Raw genomic sequence first — 11,113 nt, forward strand, 5'->3', positions numbered from 1 at the left:
CTGCATTCATGTTCATGTGTGGGGCTTAGCTAGCGAGGCCACTGAGCCCAGGCTGCAGCCTGACTTGCAGTTTTCCTCCAGAGGGATCCCTGAGAGCAGGCAGGTGTGTGGTGTTTGCAGCTAGATCACTTCAGCTAGATCACTTCAGCTGGTGATTGGTCTTATTTGGGAGAAATCTTGCTGATATTTCTCCCCTTGTCTTCAGAAACGTGTAGAGCTTGAATCGGCAGCAGCCCCTTCCACTCCACAGGGTGTTAACTCTGAAGCACACGTTCGCATCCTCACCTGTTTCAGGGATGGTCACTTGCAGGTGGACAGGTAATGCATAATCCTCGTTGTCCATGCCTTCCCAAGTGCTGCTGTCTCCAGCTAGCTATCTCTCAGTAAGCAAAATTGGCTGATAATGTCAATGACTTGGGCAGTGTCAGTTGATACCACACATTTTTATTAGCAGAGGCGTAACTGCCATGGATAGGCAGGGCAAGGAGTGATTTATGGCACGTGTAGCTATACAAGGGGTAGCTGATGGTATTTTATGCTAACAGAATTGGGCTTTTGTCAGTATATTCTGCTTTACCTGTAAAGATTGGAGTAAGCACTACCAAAAAAGCACACTGTCACTCTCAAAAAATGAGAAGCATTTTGTTAGTCCCAGATGCTGTTGTTGTTACACGAGCTGCTTCCTTCATCAGTGGGTCTGACCTCTGTTGTCAGCACCACAATCTTTTATGAGTTGAAAATAAAAGGTGCGGAGTTGTGTGCAATGCAGTGATGTAGTATCAGTGTGAGCGGTCACAGAAATCTCTTCTTTGAAAATGCCTTTTCATAAGCAACTGCTTTTCCACTGGAATGAAAACGGTAAGTTTGGCTGGAGTTTTCTGAACTCCTAAAAGCAAGACAGAAAAATAAGAAAAGTCAAACTTGCTGTTATGTAAAAACTTATTTTAGATTAAAATTGCCTTGGTTTGGCAAAACTGTATTATTTTACTGAGATCATTTTTTGCGTTATAAAAATACAAATAATGTTTAGGGAAATTTAGGAAAGCAGGAGAACTATTAGATATTGTAGGTTGAATTTTTAAAATCCAACTGAAAATGCCAGAGCATCTTCATTCTGAAGTGTTTTGACACCACAGACTTCAGGAACCTTGCTAAAGCTTTTTGGACCATTAGATGCACGATATTCACAGATTTGTTTTTCCTAGATAAAAACGGTTGCAACAAGTTAGTCCCGGTTTACCTTTGTTACAGGGGTATGTATAGTTAAAGGACTGTTTACTAGGAAGAATGTGAGAGTATGATATATGGGGGAAAGGTGGTATAAAAGCTAGTACTCTGTTGTACTTCCAAAGTATCTGAAGGGACTTGCAGCCCTCAAAGTCTCACAGGTTCTTCCTTCCCTGATTTAAATGTCATACTCCATGCTGAATATGTTTAGATACTATGGTCACTGACTACCTTGTAGACTACGGTAATTAATCTAGTAATGCTCCCCTTGGCATGGATGACACAATTGGAAATCTGTCCAGGTAGAGACAATTATGTAGAAGCAGAGAAACATAATCCTTCTGTCCCTGAAGTGACACAGTACTTATCTGCCACTGTTCCTATGTTTCTTCTTGTGAGAGTCAGCAACTATTTCAGTTTCTCTCATTTTATTTACTTTCAAGTCATGATTAGATTAGAGAATTCTGTTGTTGCCTCCCTGCCGTAAAATCTAGGAAAGCAGAGCTGAGCTGTTTCACTTTTTAAAGATCATTTAATTGCCTTAATGAGTTTGCTTGATTCTTCAAATCTCTAGTGAAGACATAGGCAGAAGTTGAAATGGTTTTATTTGCTTTGGAGAAAATATATCCACTTTGTACTAAAGAAGTGGTTTATGTGTGTAACGCCAAAGCATGCACAGCCTCATCTGTCCACAGCAATGATGAGGGGGCTCCCGTACTGTTGGTAGCACCTGGTGATCTCATGTAAAATCTAATTTGTAGACAGAAGTGCCCCAAATTTTCAGCAATGCTAAGTATTCTGAACCTGAAGCAGAGAGGAGCTGAAGGCGTGCAATATCCTGCCAGAACGGGAACACATTATGCAAAAGTATTCATGCAAATATTCATATTTGGGATGGTCAGCTCTGGGCAATTTGCTCTTGTATAGGTTTTGTTTCTCTGTTCTTCTGAGAGGAAGGGAAGATGATGGGCCTGAGAAGGATGATGTGCAGTCTTGCCTTGCTCCAGGCTTCTCAGGTGGTCTGAAGCAGGTCATTTATCATCTCTGAGACTTTGTTGTCCTCCCACCTAAGAAAAATGTAGTGCATAAAGATGAATCAGAGGTTGTGGGGTGCTCGGAAGCTGTTACAATGGAGGTGATGTGTATTAAAACTGTTGCAGAAATAAGTGCAGCTGGCCAAGGGTTATGCATAATCTCCGTACCCTTCAAGTAGGTAGGTTAACTTTGGATAAAGATTTCTTGTTCAATTTCTGAAGCAAATAGGTGCCAGTGGGTGTATCTGCGTTTGCAGGCTTTAAGACTTTGCTGCCTCTCCAGGCTTTTTGAATTAAAACACAGGAGAATTGTTTTGCATTTAGGACTAGGAAGTATCCTATCTGCTAGTGAGGCACATAGAAGACATGGAGCTGCTGTGCAAACACTTAAAATACCGATCTATAACAATTTTGGAAATCCCATATGTAATCTTATCTGTGAGACAAAATACAGTATCATTCTGCTGAGACACAAAATTTGCCTGCATGTAGACATTACCCTAGCTGAACAGGGGCATACTGGATAACCAAGTGGGTAATCTACTCAGTGGCTCTAGATAAGCATCCTCCTAGCAAATGTTTAGGGGCAGTTATCAAATATCGTTCTGTGCTCAGGTTCCCATCTGAGGCTGTTTTGCAAAAGATAAAAAGGGCATGGGTGATTAACCAGTGATTTGTTCCTGTAGCAGGAACAAATGGCAAGGGTGAGCAGCGTCAGAAGAGTCTCCAAGCCATGTGGGGCCATGTGAGGGCATGGGAGCCCAAGGGCAAAGGCTGACCCAAGGCAGGCAACCTGAGAAAGCCCTTGTAGTGGGCTCCTGTGCCTCCCTGAGGGTGAAATTTCTGTGAGGTCAGTAACATGAGCATCGTTAACAATTTTTAGAGAGCAAGGAAGGAAAGGCACACAGTCAAGCACTGCAATGCTTGCTTTCCCTTTTTCCCTGCTCCTGGCCTGCTGAATTATTTGGGTGTGGAAAGCAGGAGGTCCAAGCTGGAGTGACGATCACCTTATCTCCCTTTACTCTGCCATGCTGGGTTGCTGCGAGTGGGACCACGAGCAGCCAGGCCTGGCACTTGGGTCTGCCAAAACCCCTTGTGTAAGACATAGTACCAGATGTGCAACATAGGACTTAAAACAACTCCTCTTTCTCTCTTTCTTTATTCTGTTTCATCTTGTCTGAAAAATAAAAGACTGCATTTCAAGCTCAATAAAACACTTAAGCGTGTATTTACAATACCTTTACATATTTAATAAAGGCATTTCACAATGTTTTTGATGCTTTAGCCTGTCACAGTGAGAACACTTAATAATGTTTTCTTCTTTTGTATTTCAATGCTAGCCCTTCCTGTCTTGATCACAATTAGAGAAAATAAGCGTAAGAAATACAAAACAATCAAATACAATCTTTTATGCTTCCCCAAAGGTCTGTGATCTGATTTGTTTCAAGTTCAAATAAAAGTTTGTGTCATTTCTTATTTAACAGCATTGTTTTCTCTTCTCTGAATTAATTCATCCTAGAGGCAGAATTGTCTTTGGATCTTTCTCGATTTCTTTTTAACCCGCTCATAGAACATACAATACTCTAGTGATGCACTGTTTTTTTGAACAGTAGCCTGTGGTTTAGAGGTCTACTGAGTTCAACCTCTTTGGTATCTGGAATTAATGAGTGTTCACGGTTTGCTTGATCTCTCTGTATCCAGGTTGGACTAAGAGATGACAGTAGTTCTGATACAAAAAATGCATTTACTTTGGTATTTAAATTCCATGTCTAACCATGCAGTGATGTGCTGAACTGACGTAGGGCATAGAGGAAACTAACCAAACTGTGGGAACTGCATTTTATAACAAGAGTGAGCCTAGCATGTTTCCTGGACAGAAATACTTGCACATGCGCTGCCCAGTAAGCAGACAGTATTTGGGGAATATCAGACAAGTTGCATGTATGCAGGCAGTCTTTGTGGTAAACATTGCAGGAATCGGATGTGCCCTGGAAGTGACAGATTCAGTGCACCTGGACTATAAGATTTATCCATGCTTGCTCATTGCTCTTTGCCAGGTGCATATTAAGACAAAAATTTATATTTCACCCAGCAAGAGAAGACACGTCTGAGGGACCCCAAAAACAGAGTAGCTTTATGCAAACATCAGGTGTAGATTTTTTTGTTTGCAGAGAATTTAACTGCTTAAGGATGACACTTGAGATTGTTTATTGAGTGAAAATGCCTTTCCCATCTTTGATGAAAGCAACAAAATCAGCATGTGGAGACAAGAGGAAAATGACAAGAGGCTTTGTTTGCACTGCTCCACTCCATGCACCTAGAAGTGTATCTGTGCAGCTTTAAATTTTAATTTAACAACTTTTAAACTCAGATAGAACAAATGTCAAATGAAAAACGATTGGCATCCTTACTGAAAACATAAGATGTAGCAGCCAGAAAGTTTCTGCAAATCTTTTGTGTAAATGGTGGCACTGCTATTGCTGGCATTACTATACGAATTATTGAGACGTTTGCTGGTAAGTGGTAGAGACGTTTTGACTCCTTTATAGGCATTTGGCAATAAACTTTATAAGTTCCATATATTGCAGACGATATAGGTCTAATATTATACACACAATACAAGCGAGTACTGTGGTCGGCTGAATCCACAGACTAGGTAAATTAGGACACTAAGGAGTAATTACCTGTCTTGTGATCTTTGAGGTATATCTCTCCACCTCTGCAAATAGCACTTTGCATGCAAAAATGTGTATTTTACAGGTAAGGTTTTAGTTTTAAAAAGCATGCCAATATGAAATGTTTGCCATAGTATTAGGGAATCATGATCTCAAAACCTTCTCTCATAACAGTACCAGTCATTACTTTCCTTACTGTCTGCTACCAATTAAATCTATGTCCTAGTTATGCCATTGGAGTGGACAGAGCAAGTTCGGGCAGGTTGCACACAGCTGCAGAGTTTGAGTTCACTTGTCAGAAACCGCTGATGTTCATGTTTACCAACCAACGCGCTTAGTTTTTTGAGGCTTTTTTGTCTAAGTTCAGTGGTTTGTGATCTGTGAGCTTGCAACCAGTCTGTTGTGTGGCTGCCCTAAAAGCATGGCATCCTGCAAGGATCCCGCATTGACCCAGAGATCCTATAACAGGTACCTCATTTAGCACAAGATGGGAGCTTTCTTCCCCAAACCTCCTCCCAGAGAAGGATGTGTGGGTCATGCTCCAGCTGTGAACGAGCTCAGACCTAGACAGGATGGGCCACTACAGTGCCATAGGAGATGTGGAGGTGTGATGGGCTGTGCTTAGAAGAGCCTTGCAGCAGGATGGGAACAGTTATCAAAGCACCTACTTCTAAGTTGGACCTTGCAATACAAGAAAAAAAGAAATTTTCTGCTCCAGGGAGCTTGTGGGTGGAGGCAAGACATTTATCCTGAGGAAGAGGAAGCAGAAGGACACTGTTGGCTGGTGAGACAGCTGACTGTTGCAGGCAGAGCTGGAAAGGCAGGATGAGCATTTCTAGAGTTTCCTCCCATCAATTAGAAATGCAGGGGGAAAAAAATAAAGTTGCTTTCCTACTAATTTTTTTATCCCAGATGAAAACAAGACAATACTACTCTCATTGCTGTACTTCAGTCCTTCAAAATGGTTTCTGTACTGAATAAGTATTTCAGGTGAAGTTACTGGTTCTAGACAGTATTAGTCCCTTATGATTCCAGTGTGCTCTAAGGTAAATATGTTGTTAATACTTAATATCCATATTTGTTACATTCAGTAAGTATTGGGCAGCTATGGTGGCTTTCCAAACTCTTTAAAAACAGGTGTTCCTCTACCTGTATGAGAGCATTAGGAGTGGGATGCATCCCATCTCACTCCAGCTGTCTGGAGTGCAAATTTCTGTGCTTGAGCTAGTGAGCCTGGCTCCCTTCACAATCAGTCATTTGGACAAATGAATCCCATTCTGGGTGTCTGAGTTCTGTGGATGTAATCTTCCTTTTAGATTTCATGTAAGTAAGATTGGTGGGGTTTATTTTTTGTATTCCACTCTTCCTGTTTTTGAACTCTCTCACTAGGTAAACGCTCTCTCCCATCAGAAGCTTGGTACTCCCGTATGCTATTATTCGCAAGAAAAGGTTTGTACTGATTTAGTTTATAAATATACTAACAGTACTTTATATGTACTAGCTGAAATATATTTACCATATTTCTAATTGTTAAAGAGCTCAAACATTTGTTTGTATTGACGGATGAGTGAAAACTATAGAGCTTTTTTTCCCCCTCTAATTCCCCATACTTTGGGGGAGAAAAGGCAAGAAGTTATGTTTCTTAACTTTTGAAAGTTTTATGCCTCTGCTTTCAGCACAACCTGCAGCGTAGAGGATGTCAAGTCCTTTGCAGTTTTTGTGACAAAGGCAGTTTTTAATGAGACGTTTGCTGGAACAAAATGAGGTAGTTGTGTGGATGTTGTTAAGTTCTGAGGGAATGCACAGGAGATATTGTGATGGGATTTGTTTGCAAATGTGGCACCAGATTGGGGGAAGATGACCTCCCGTTTGAGATATTATCACTTTCTCTTTTTCTTGATCTTCTCCTGTTCTCCCCAAGCATTCAGAAACCATGAGTCAAGCCTTGGAAGAACCCCATGAAAAGGAATGGAAAATAACTGACTTGGCATGCTTTTCATTTGTCCTTTCACAGTTAATTTTGCAAGTTTTTCTTGTAATGAGGACCACAAACGCACTTTCTGTTCTAAATGAACAACTTTGATTCTTAAAGATTCACATGACTCCAGTAGCTGGAGCTTTAGGAATAATATTGTGATACATTCATTGTAATTGCGATATATTCATGGGAGCTAGCAGCTGTGAAATAGATCTGGAGCTGAAAGTGTAGGAGTGAGCTGCTACTTTCTCCAGATACTTTGCACTAATGGAGCTGTAGCCTCCTTCCCTTAGTACTTCCTTGGGAGACTTTCCTGGGTCAGGAAGGCAGCATAGTCTCCTCACCAGTCACCGGCACTGCCACTGCATCCAACTCCAGCTCTTGATTTGAGGTTTTCCTGCAATGTCCTCCCCCACACTGGTTTTAGAGCATCTCTTTTCTTGGCTATACAATCCAAAAGTCCAGGGCTTCCTCTGTGGTGGGAGCTCAGGCAGTCAAGGAAGGGCAGAAGTACTGCTTCCAGTTTGAAATGTACGCACATGAAGGGGTGATCTCTGAGCAGCGGTGGGACTTGTAATCATAATTTCTTGTGTGCCACAGTGACCATTTACATTTTGTGAAAAAGTCTCCCTACAGAATTAATTTTCAGCATTGGGGAAATATGGGCAGCTTTTTATAGTTTGATAATAATTTATCAGCCTCTCTCCTGCAGTCCTTTGCTTGCTGGCTCCTCTAAAAGCACACAATCAACAAGAGAGCAGTGAACAGAAATATTTTCAAGAGCAGATGGGATGTACCTTCAAAAACCAGGATTGTCCCAGTGAAACTGGGACATCTGGCAACCCTAAAAAAAAACCAAACTAGATGAAATAAAAATTATGAGATGGAGGAGCAGAAAAATATGTCTTTGCATTGATTAGCAGGCAAAGTAATTAATCTCCTTCAACTCCCCTTTCGGTCCTTGGTGTAAAACAAGGAGAAATAGGGTTATTATTGCTTTGCCAAGCGTTAATTCCTGTATAGTGATTGCCGAGCAGTGTTTTCAGACTTAGAAGGGATATTTCACATCCTTTCCTCCCTCTTTCCTGTTGCCCCCAATAACAATCTTCATGCCATTTATAAACAAAGCCCATCCCTCGCTATCTTTGTCACTGGGCGTAATTCAAAGTTTTCCCATTGTCTTTCAGGTGCTTTGGATCAAACTCAAGCCCATCTTTGCTGAGCGTGTTATTGTGCAAGACACCAGCCTGTCCACAGTCCAGTTTGGAACTGTCTGTCCTGGGACTGCTTTATAACAAGTTGATGCATATTGACCTTCTCAAAACACCAGATAGACAAAGTAGCATCATCTCCGCAGTTTGACATGCATCATCTAGTTCCACAGTAGGTTTTGGGGTAGAAAGTTCACCAAAATGCTGAGTGTGAAAGACAGGGACAATTGATCTATCAGTTCAAGAAATTCATGTATCTTGCTATAAAAATGTTCTAGAATTCCAAATGGACTATAAAATTATGTTCCTTGCATGGCAATGATTTAGAAATTATTTCTATGCATTTAGAAGAGAGTACATGCTTACAGCATTTACACAGTGTCTAGTGCAGTGGGATCCTCACCCTTGTTGGGGCAGGGAAAAACTCATGTGGTGTTACAGATGATATGCTCTGTGGGAATGTTAAACAATACTGGGTTTGTACTGTGTTTCTTTAGCAGATAGCACAATATCTCCACAGTGGAAACCTGTAATTTCAGTAAAGTGAAAAATTAAATATTAGAGAGGTGTTTGGCCAGCAAGTGCAAGTGTTTTAATGGGACTGAGACAACGTAGGGGGAAATGTTATTCTAAGCATCTTGTCACCCATAAGATGCCAAGGCAACCCAAAAAAATCAAAGCTCCCTGATATCCAGCATAGGTATGTTTCTCAGTATGATTTTTATGACAATTAGTTACTATCAACTCTCCTCTCACGCGTCTACTTGTCTGAATCACTGTGTTACTCTCAATGTTAATTTTGGACAATTTCACATTTTAACAAATTTCCCATTTCCCTTTGTTTCTATTTTTAACTTGTTACAGTACAACAGTTTAATGCTTTCTCAGGTTCATGCCATAGCTATGCCTAACAGGTATTTCTTCATTTTTAACTTTTTTTTTTTTTTAATTCCAGGTTCCTTTTCTAAATAACAGCTCTTACCTTTGCTAAAGCTAAAAACCTAAAATGCACCCCCTTCCTGCAACTCAGTGTCAGTATGTATTAGTTCACAGTTTGATCTCTGGGTGAATGGTATGCATGTGCATGTCCCTGGGAGCACAGTCTGTTTGTCAGAGATGCCCCTCAATGACAGCCATGCCACACTGAGGCACTGTATGTGAGTGTGGGATTTGGCCTTCTGGGAAGGGAGTCGCAGATGATGCTGGTAGACACGAGGAAGAAAAGGAAGAAAACAGATGGCTCCCATTTGCCCACTGCGTTTTTACTGAGACTTATACAAAGTTTTAGTGTTGCATAGGCAAGTTTTTCCCAGACAAATATAATTGCTCAGGAAAAATATTTAGGCCATCAGGGTTGCTCAAACTGGCCAATCCCATATGTACAAGAAATGTGAAAGCAGGAGTTTTGTTGATATTTCACAGCACAGACTCGATTTATTTGATCAAATTGGGAGAATTTGCTTAAGTTTTTTAACATTCTTTATATCCCACCTGAGATTACTTGCTTTGATGAAGAATACCCCAAGCCTTGGGACTGTTTTTAAGATATTGCCTTAGATAGAAAGACAGAGCTTTTTATGAGCTCCTTAACTCATTCCAGAGTGAAAATGACCTCTGCTGGTGGAAATTTGCATGTCTGTTCAATTAATCAAGTATTATCCAGGTCTTTTCATAAACATTTGTGTCCAAATGCTGTTGCCCTGCTTTCTCAGTGTATTTCATTGCAGCAATCTTCTAAGGGTAACTGGAATATTTCAGAGATGCTGTATGCTAGAAGGTTGTCAGCTGCTTTCAGTACCAAAAAGGTATAGGCCCAAGGAATATTAGGGAGGATGTCACAAATGCTGAAATACTAAAGAAAAGGACGTGATCCCAAAATATTTGTTCTTATATAAAGCATTTTGACTGTGGCACCCATTCATGCGGCATCATCTCCTTAAAAATAGCGAACAGACTCCTAGCAAGGATAAAATTAGATCACATAAGTGGTAGTAGAATCATTTTACTCCTTTCTGTAAGGAAGATGGATTTGATTTGGAAGAAGATCATCATTCTGCACTTACTAATAGAGTCTGTCTTTCTAATCCTTCTATAGGATCCAAATGGTTTATAATTTGAATCGTGTTTACCAAATATGTAATTTCTATCTCCTTTTCTACCTCCTTCTATAAAGGGTACTTAGTGAATGACAACAACCAACAAACTTAGCATAGGCAGTGGTGTTAATCTGTATGCAGGCATGGAGAAATAGAAAATTATGGCCATATAGATTTCCTAGATTATGGCAGTTTCAAAAATGTTACCTAAAGTCACATTACCATTTTCTAGACACCAGCTTACTATTTTCTGCACACTTTTGTTATTGACAAATACCTGAATGTAATCAAGAAAAAAAGGGGGGGGGGGGTACCCACTTTTTGCAGTTGCTGAGCAATGTTTGCCAGTTGTAACACAGTAGCAGAGTAGGAAAACAGGATGTGAAAACACTGGAGTGTCTTTCTAAAAGTGCTTGTTTAAAAACAACTTAAAAAAAAAACAACTTAAAAAAAAAATCCCAGCTTGTGAAAGCTTCATTCTCATAAGAACATAACCCCATTTTTCACTGGGGAAAGAAAGTTCTTCAGAAACTTTCCAACTAGATGTCTCTAGGGAGCATGCAGTCACAGGACAGGGCAGGCCCTGTCATTTATATGCTGTTTTCCCAAATTGACTTTAGCACTCTGACTTGGAGTCTCCCGTGTGACAAAAAGGGGGGCAGAAAAGACATGGCAAGAGCCCAGAACGAGCTCTTTGTGCCGTGGGTTGCAAGAGAACACATATTAGTTGTTTTCTCATCCAGATTTGTTCTTTGTCATGTTTCTGGCTAACTTCACAGAGAATGCTGGAAAAATATACTTTCAGCACTTTCTTCTAATCTTGTACATTCCCCATACACACCCATAGAAAAGTAGACACATGCACACATGCCAATAACTCCTCATTGATGAC

At 40.5% G+C, this 11,113-nt stretch overlaps 1 long non-coding RNA gene across 1 annotated transcript; it reads left to right on the plus strand.

The window, feature by feature from the left end:
* Positions 1–217: 217 nt before the first annotated feature.
* LOC148057563 (uncharacterized) lies at positions 218–8,338 on the plus strand. Its single transcript, XR_015700098.1, has 3 exons — positions 218–318; positions 6,326–6,385; positions 8,102–8,338. It is a non-coding gene; the product is annotated as an uncharacterized LOC148057563 (long non-coding RNA).
* The last annotated feature ends 2,775 nt before the right edge of the window (positions 8,339–11,113 follow it).

Source organism: Nipponia nippon, unplaced genomic scaffold, assembly GCF_047370975.1.
Source record: "Nipponia nippon isolate SJK-2023a ecotype South Korea unplaced genomic scaffold, ASM4737097v1 scaffold_1, whole genome shotgun sequence".
In the NCBI taxonomy this organism is placed as follows: Eukaryota; Metazoa; Chordata; class Aves; order Pelecaniformes; family Threskiornithidae; genus Nipponia; species Nipponia nippon.